Source organism: Tamandua tetradactyla, chromosome 1 (genome assembly GCF_023851605.1).
Source record: "Tamandua tetradactyla isolate mTamTet1 chromosome 1, mTamTet1.pri, whole genome shotgun sequence".
Classification (NCBI taxonomy): Eukaryota; Metazoa; Chordata; class Mammalia; order Pilosa; family Myrmecophagidae; genus Tamandua; species Tamandua tetradactyla.
In genome coordinates this window covers 187,728,577-187,734,843 of record NC_135327.1, presented here as the reverse complement: position 1 = coordinate 187,734,843, position 6,267 = coordinate 187,728,577, and the positions used below count along the sequence as shown (strand labels likewise).

At 34.9% G+C, this 6,267-nt stretch overlaps 1 pseudogene; it reads left to right on the top strand.

The window, feature by feature from the left end:
* Positions 1-3,825: 3,825 nt before the first annotated feature.
* Positions 3,826-5,199, top strand: LOC143682120 (dolichyl-diphosphooligosaccharide--protein glycosyltransferase subunit MAGT1 pseudogene; annotated as a pseudogene).
* Positions 5,200-6,267: the final 1,068 nt, after the last annotated feature.

Here is a 6,267-nt window from a genome sequence, read left to right as displayed (position 1 = left end):
TCATCTTTTTCATCCTTCCTATAAATATAAATGCTTAAACAAGAAGTTCTTTATATTTTTCTCAGTTTTGAATTTTATATAAAAGATATCATGTGATATATTTGTTTTAGGACTTCCTTTTAGACACAATATTTTATTGCTAAAATTTATCCATGTGGTTAAATATGGCTATAATTGTTTTTCACTTCGTGAGTATTCCATTGTGAGAATATGCCACAATGCATTTGTGCCTTCTCTTTTCTATGGACATTTGCTTTGCTTACAGTATTTTTGCAATTATGAACACTGTTGTAAATGTCACTTGTTACACATACAGTGCTTTTTTTCATGAGTTTATACACAAAAATTGAATTTCTGGGTTGTATGATATGTGAAAACTCAGTGCTAGATTAGCTTCCAAGGCAATTGGGCCTGTTTAAACTTCCATCAACAATGTGTTAGGGGAACTTGCTAATCAGTTGCCCTCCAACAAATGGCATGCTAAAAAATAGTGCTGCATTGTGTATGTATGTAGGGGCATGGTTCCAGGGAAACTTGTCCCTTTCCATCTTCTTGGAGGCATAAATTCAACTCAGCTTAATTTAACAATGGTAATTGAGCATCAATTATATGTCAGGTGCTAATGCTGCAGAAACTCAAAGACCATGCCAGCAACTGGTGCATAACATGTTATGCATAAATCTTAAATTTCAATGTAACATGTTTCCCTTTACTTATGAGGTCATAATTGACCCAATGTAAAAGTGCTTCCGACCTCAGAAGAACTGTTCTTAAGAATTTAACTCCCAATATTATTAGATTTCTTCATGAACAAGGCATTGTAGTTCTTACTGCAATTGCAATATTTGTTCTGCCCCTAAAACTTATGCCCTGAATAAAAACAAAATAGTATTTATTAAACACTTATTGTATACCCAGCATTAGTCAAAGTACTTTGCCTGTATTTTCTTATTTAATCTTCAACACAATGCAGTGGAATAGGCATAATTTTATTAGCCTCATTTATATTTGAAGGGGATGAGACACAGAAAGGCAAAGTTTGTCCAAGCTCTCACAGCAGGAGATAGCTTCAAACCAGGTAGTCTGGCCCTGTGTATACTAGCCAAATGGTAGAATTAAGACCTCATACTTCTTAGAAACCCATTAGTGAAAATATCACAAAGGAAATTAGCAAAATATTTGTAATCAAATAACACTGAAATACAACATATAAAATTTGTACCTGGCAACTGAAACGGAGCATAGAGAAAATATATTACATTAAATGTTTATATCAGAAAAAAACATGGTTCATATCAATGACTCAAGTTCTCCCCTTACATATCTAGACCCAGATCAGGTTACATACAATACAAGTAAAAGGAAGAAAGTAAAATATAAAATAATGATAGTTTTTTGTTAAAAAAAAATAGAGAAAAATGAAAGCAAAAGTAAGTTCTTCAAAAATGTCAATAAATTACCAAATATCTAACCAGACTAATTAAGAAATAAAGAGAAAAGACACAAGTAATTATATCGTGAATTAAAGAGGGTGCATCTCTACAGTTCCTAAGGATGTTAAAAGAAAACTTAAGTAATATTTTAATAGCCATATGACAATAAATTTAATAGCCATATGACAATAACTTAAGCAAATAAATTCCTTGAAAATCAATAACTACAAAAGCTCACCTACAAAGAAATAAATAACCTGAAAGTTCTCTGTCTATGAAGGAATTAAGATGTATGGTTAAAAATCTTCCCAGAAGGAAAACCTCAAAATCCAAGTTCTTATGACTACACCAATGAATTCCACTAAACATATAAGGACGACCTAATACTCATTCTACACAAACCATTTGGGAGTATAGAAAAAATAGGTATAATTATGAAGCAAAAATTACCCTGTCACCAAATACAAACAAATCCAGAGACTAATAACATTCATGAACAAACAAAGACTATTGATGAAATGTCAGCAAATCTGATCCAACAATTTACAAAAATATAATACATTCTAACCATGGTGGAGTTTATGCCAAGAATGCAAGGTTGGTTCAATGTCCTAAAGTCACTCCATGTATTTCACTGTATCAACAAACTAAACCCAATATATCATCTCAATGGATGCAAAAAAGATTTCAATGTTCATTCATGACAAAAAGTCTAAGAAGCTAAATACAGAAGGGAATTTCTAATATACAGTATTTAGAAATAATGTAAAGCTAACATCATACTTAATGGTGAAAGACTGAATGATTTCCTTCTAAGATTGAGATCAAGATGTGGTTGTCCAAACTCACATTTCTATTCAACTTAAAATCTTGGCCAATGTGATAGGAGAAGTAAAAATGAAAGAATAAAAATTGGAAAGAAATAAAATCATTTTTTAAATGATATACAACAAATTTAGCAAGGTTGCAATATGAGGAAGTCTGGAAAGGTAGCAAGATACCAAGACAATACCTATATTAAATCTATATCTATACTGGTGCACATAGATATTACCCAAAATGACTGATATGGGAACCCCAAGGTTTTATCACTTCACACAAACCACTAATAGGTTGGAAAAATTGGTCAGAAATTGTATATTCTAGAATTTAGCAGAAAACTTATAACAGTCTGGGAAAAGGTTAATTAAGAGAAACCACTGGCATCACAGAAAGGTGATGGCCATGATAACAACAGCCTGCATTCAGGGTGCAGATTGTTAGTGCAAGAAAAAAACAATAAGGATGTTATTCTCAAAGAATTGTGGTTGAGTATTTTGACCTATTTGGCAGGTCCCTGAAGGTCTAGAGAGAAGGCATTCTGTTGTTTTGCCTGACTTGGAGTGTTCTCATGCCTAGGATGGCATCCTGGGTGCCATTTGCTGAAAGCATTTAAAGATAAAATTATTTGCCACAATAGCCTGGAACTTGGGATAAGAGTCTCGGTCAGCATTAGACAGACTGGAAAACCTAGGAATAAACAGGGCAATGAAACATGTTGGGAGGAAAGAGTTTTAAATTGTCCTGTGTATAGGAGAGAATTAGAAGGCCATGCATATACCCATGGCTGGGCTTATGCTTAGAATAGAACTGAGAAATATTGAGCTTTCACTTGTGGATGGCTGTCAGGATTTGTGCAAGCCAGAAGAGAAGGCTGAGTCAGAGCTGTAAATGACCAGGCCACTAGGAGTGTTAAAGGAGTGCACCAGCAGAGTAAATCTGCAAAGAATGGGAGATTTTTTTTTTTTTTTTTGGCTCCAGGCAGTTAAAAAAATCTTTCAAAATGCTGGCTGTGTTGCCTTAGAGTTAGGTACCCTTGAAAAACATGTTCTTTACCTTAATCAATTCCTGTGTATGTGTAAACCCATTATAAGTAGGACTTTTTGATGAGGTTACTTCAGATAAGGTATACTTCTTGATCCTGTTGCTGGAAGCTTTGTAGAGAAGACTATAGAGAGATAAAACCACATGGACAAAATCAGAAGTCGACTGAACCTGGAGATGATAAGAGAAGACATTACCATATGCTTTGCCCTGTGACAGAACAGCCAAGGGCTAACTGTTTCCAGTGGCCTGTCTCAGAATGCCAGTCACTGGGGGAGAAGACATCTCCGTTTTCTCACTTTTAATTTCTTCTAGCCTCAAAGTGTGAGCCAATAAATTCCCTTTGTTTAAGCCAACACATTGTATAGTATTTGTTTTAGGAGCCAAGAAAATAATATACTAGCTTACCACTAAGCTAATGGACCATGGACTTCAATAGCCACACAATAGAAAGAAAATAGATACTACCTAAATAATTAAGAAGATTTCCTAAATAAACAAAAAGAACCCACAACACACTATAACTACAAAGAGAAAAAAGAATCTTATTTCCATAGTTGCCACTTTATAATACTCAAAACATCCAATATTCAACAACAATTTATGAGGCAAACAAAAGAATATGGCCCATTCATAAAGAACAGAAATTGATACAAACTGTCCCTGAGGGAATACAGACATTGTACTTACTAGACAAAGACTTTAAATCAACTCTCCTAAATAAACTCAAAGAGGTAAAAGAAACCATGGGCAAAAGCTACAGGAAACTAGGAGAATGCTGTTTCATCAAATAGAGAGTATCAATGAAGAGGTAGAAATTATAGAAGGAGCCCAACAGAGAGGAGCGAACATGGCAGCACATTGGTGGCTTCAGGATATCGCTGCAACTGTGGCTCTGGTGTTCCTTTACCAAGTTACCTTGGCCTCTGGCCAGAGAAAGAAGGAGGTGTTATCTGAAAAGGTTAGTCAGTTGATGGAATGGACCAATTAAAGATCTGTAATAAGAATGAATGGAGACAAGTTTCATCCCCTTATTAAAGCCACACTGGGAAACTACTCCCATTATTGTCATATTCACTTCTTTCCCATTTCATAGACAGTGTTTCATGTGCAAGCAAGCTAATAAAGAATTCCAAATCTGGCAAAATCTTGGCAATAAACCTGTGCATTTTCCAACAGGATATTTTTGCCATGGTGGATTTTGATGAAGGCTTTGGTGTATTTCAGATGCTAGACATGAATTCAGCTCCAACTTTCATCAGCTTTTCTGAAAAAAGGAAATCCAAATGGGATGATATATATGAGTTGCAGGTGTGAGATTGCTTGGTGGATAGCTGACAGAACTGATATCAATATCAGTGTAATACAACCCCCAAATTATGTTGGTCCTTTTATATTGGGATTGCTTTGGCTGTTATTTGTGGGCTTGTGTATCTTTGAATAAGCAATGTGGATTTTCCTTTTAACAAAATTGGATGAGCATTTACAGCTTTGTGTTTTATGCTTGTTATGACATCTGGTCAAACATGACATCTGGCCATAGAGAACCATATAAGAAGACCACCATATAATCCCCATTCAGGACATGGGAATTATCCCCACGGAAGTAGCCCAGCTTAGTTTGTAGCTGAAACATTATATTGTTGCTCTGTTTAGTGGTGGGGTGACTTCAGGGATAGCGCCCTTATGCATAGCTGGTACCTCTGACATGGATAATGGAAAGTGAAAGATAATGTGTGTGGCTGGTATTGTACTTATTGTATTATTCTTCCATTGGATGCTTTCTATCTTCAGATCCAAGTATCATGAGTATCTGTGTAGGTTTATAGTGAGTTTAAAAAGATCCCAGAGCTATATAGACAGTGGAGTAATGGAAATGGAAAACAAAAACATGTATATTTGAAAAGAAAAATGCAATTTTTGTATTTTAAAATATTTCATTTCTTTTTTCAAGAGATTTAAATAGTCAATCATTTAACCAAAGCAGATATGTAACATTTGGGTAGGAGTCTCCTTTTCATTACCTTCCCCCCCCCCCCCGCCCCAGTGAACTTTATGGGACGTTAATTTAATAGAACTATGTATATTATAAATATTTTTAAATTGCTACTTCATTTTATTAGGACAAGGCTCAAAACAGATTTAATTAACTTTTGGTCATCTAATTTTATACTATCTTTTCCAAAGTTGGGGAAAGAATCCTGAACAGGTATTACCTCATGTCTGTTGCAGATAACTGCATTAGTAATCCATTCTTAGAGTTTCCATCTTTGCTTGAATATGTATAGTTTACATGGCTCTTTCTTGAGGCAGAGAAACCCTAAGTTTCCTTAAAGTGGAAGACCATTTTCAGGGTATACATCTATCCTTTGGAACAAAAGGACAGCCATTCCTCTTACTTCTAAGTCTTTCCTACAGAAATACAATGCTCTTAATGCTTCTTAGTAACTGTAGACATTAAAAAGTAACTCAAGTCTGTGCAAGATTAGCTCAGTTGTAGAATTCTCACCCATCAAGTGGGAGACCAGGGTTCGATTCCCAGCTCAACACTTCCCAAGCAAACAAGCATACAAACAAAAAACAACAACAAAAAACCCACCAAAAAAATACAACAAATAGTGCTGCAATAAGGGGGACATCTACATGAAAAAAGAGTGAAATGTGACCCCTGCCATACAGCATATAAAAAAAGATTATTTCAAAACAGAATTAAAATTTCTGCATGAGTATGATGGTAACTACCCTGTATTTCAGAATATTTCAAAATATTTCAGATTCATTCCATCTCCCTAGTATTCTTTTATTTAAAGTGGCCCATCTCTAATAAAAATGCAGCTTAGGGCTAAACTAGTGTAACTTATAAATGGTCTAAAATGTTTCTGCCAATTAGGGATTGTTCCTTATGGCATTTGTAGTTAAATGAAGAATAGGCTTACACACAGATCAGCTGGTGAGGTTGAGTCTAAACTAT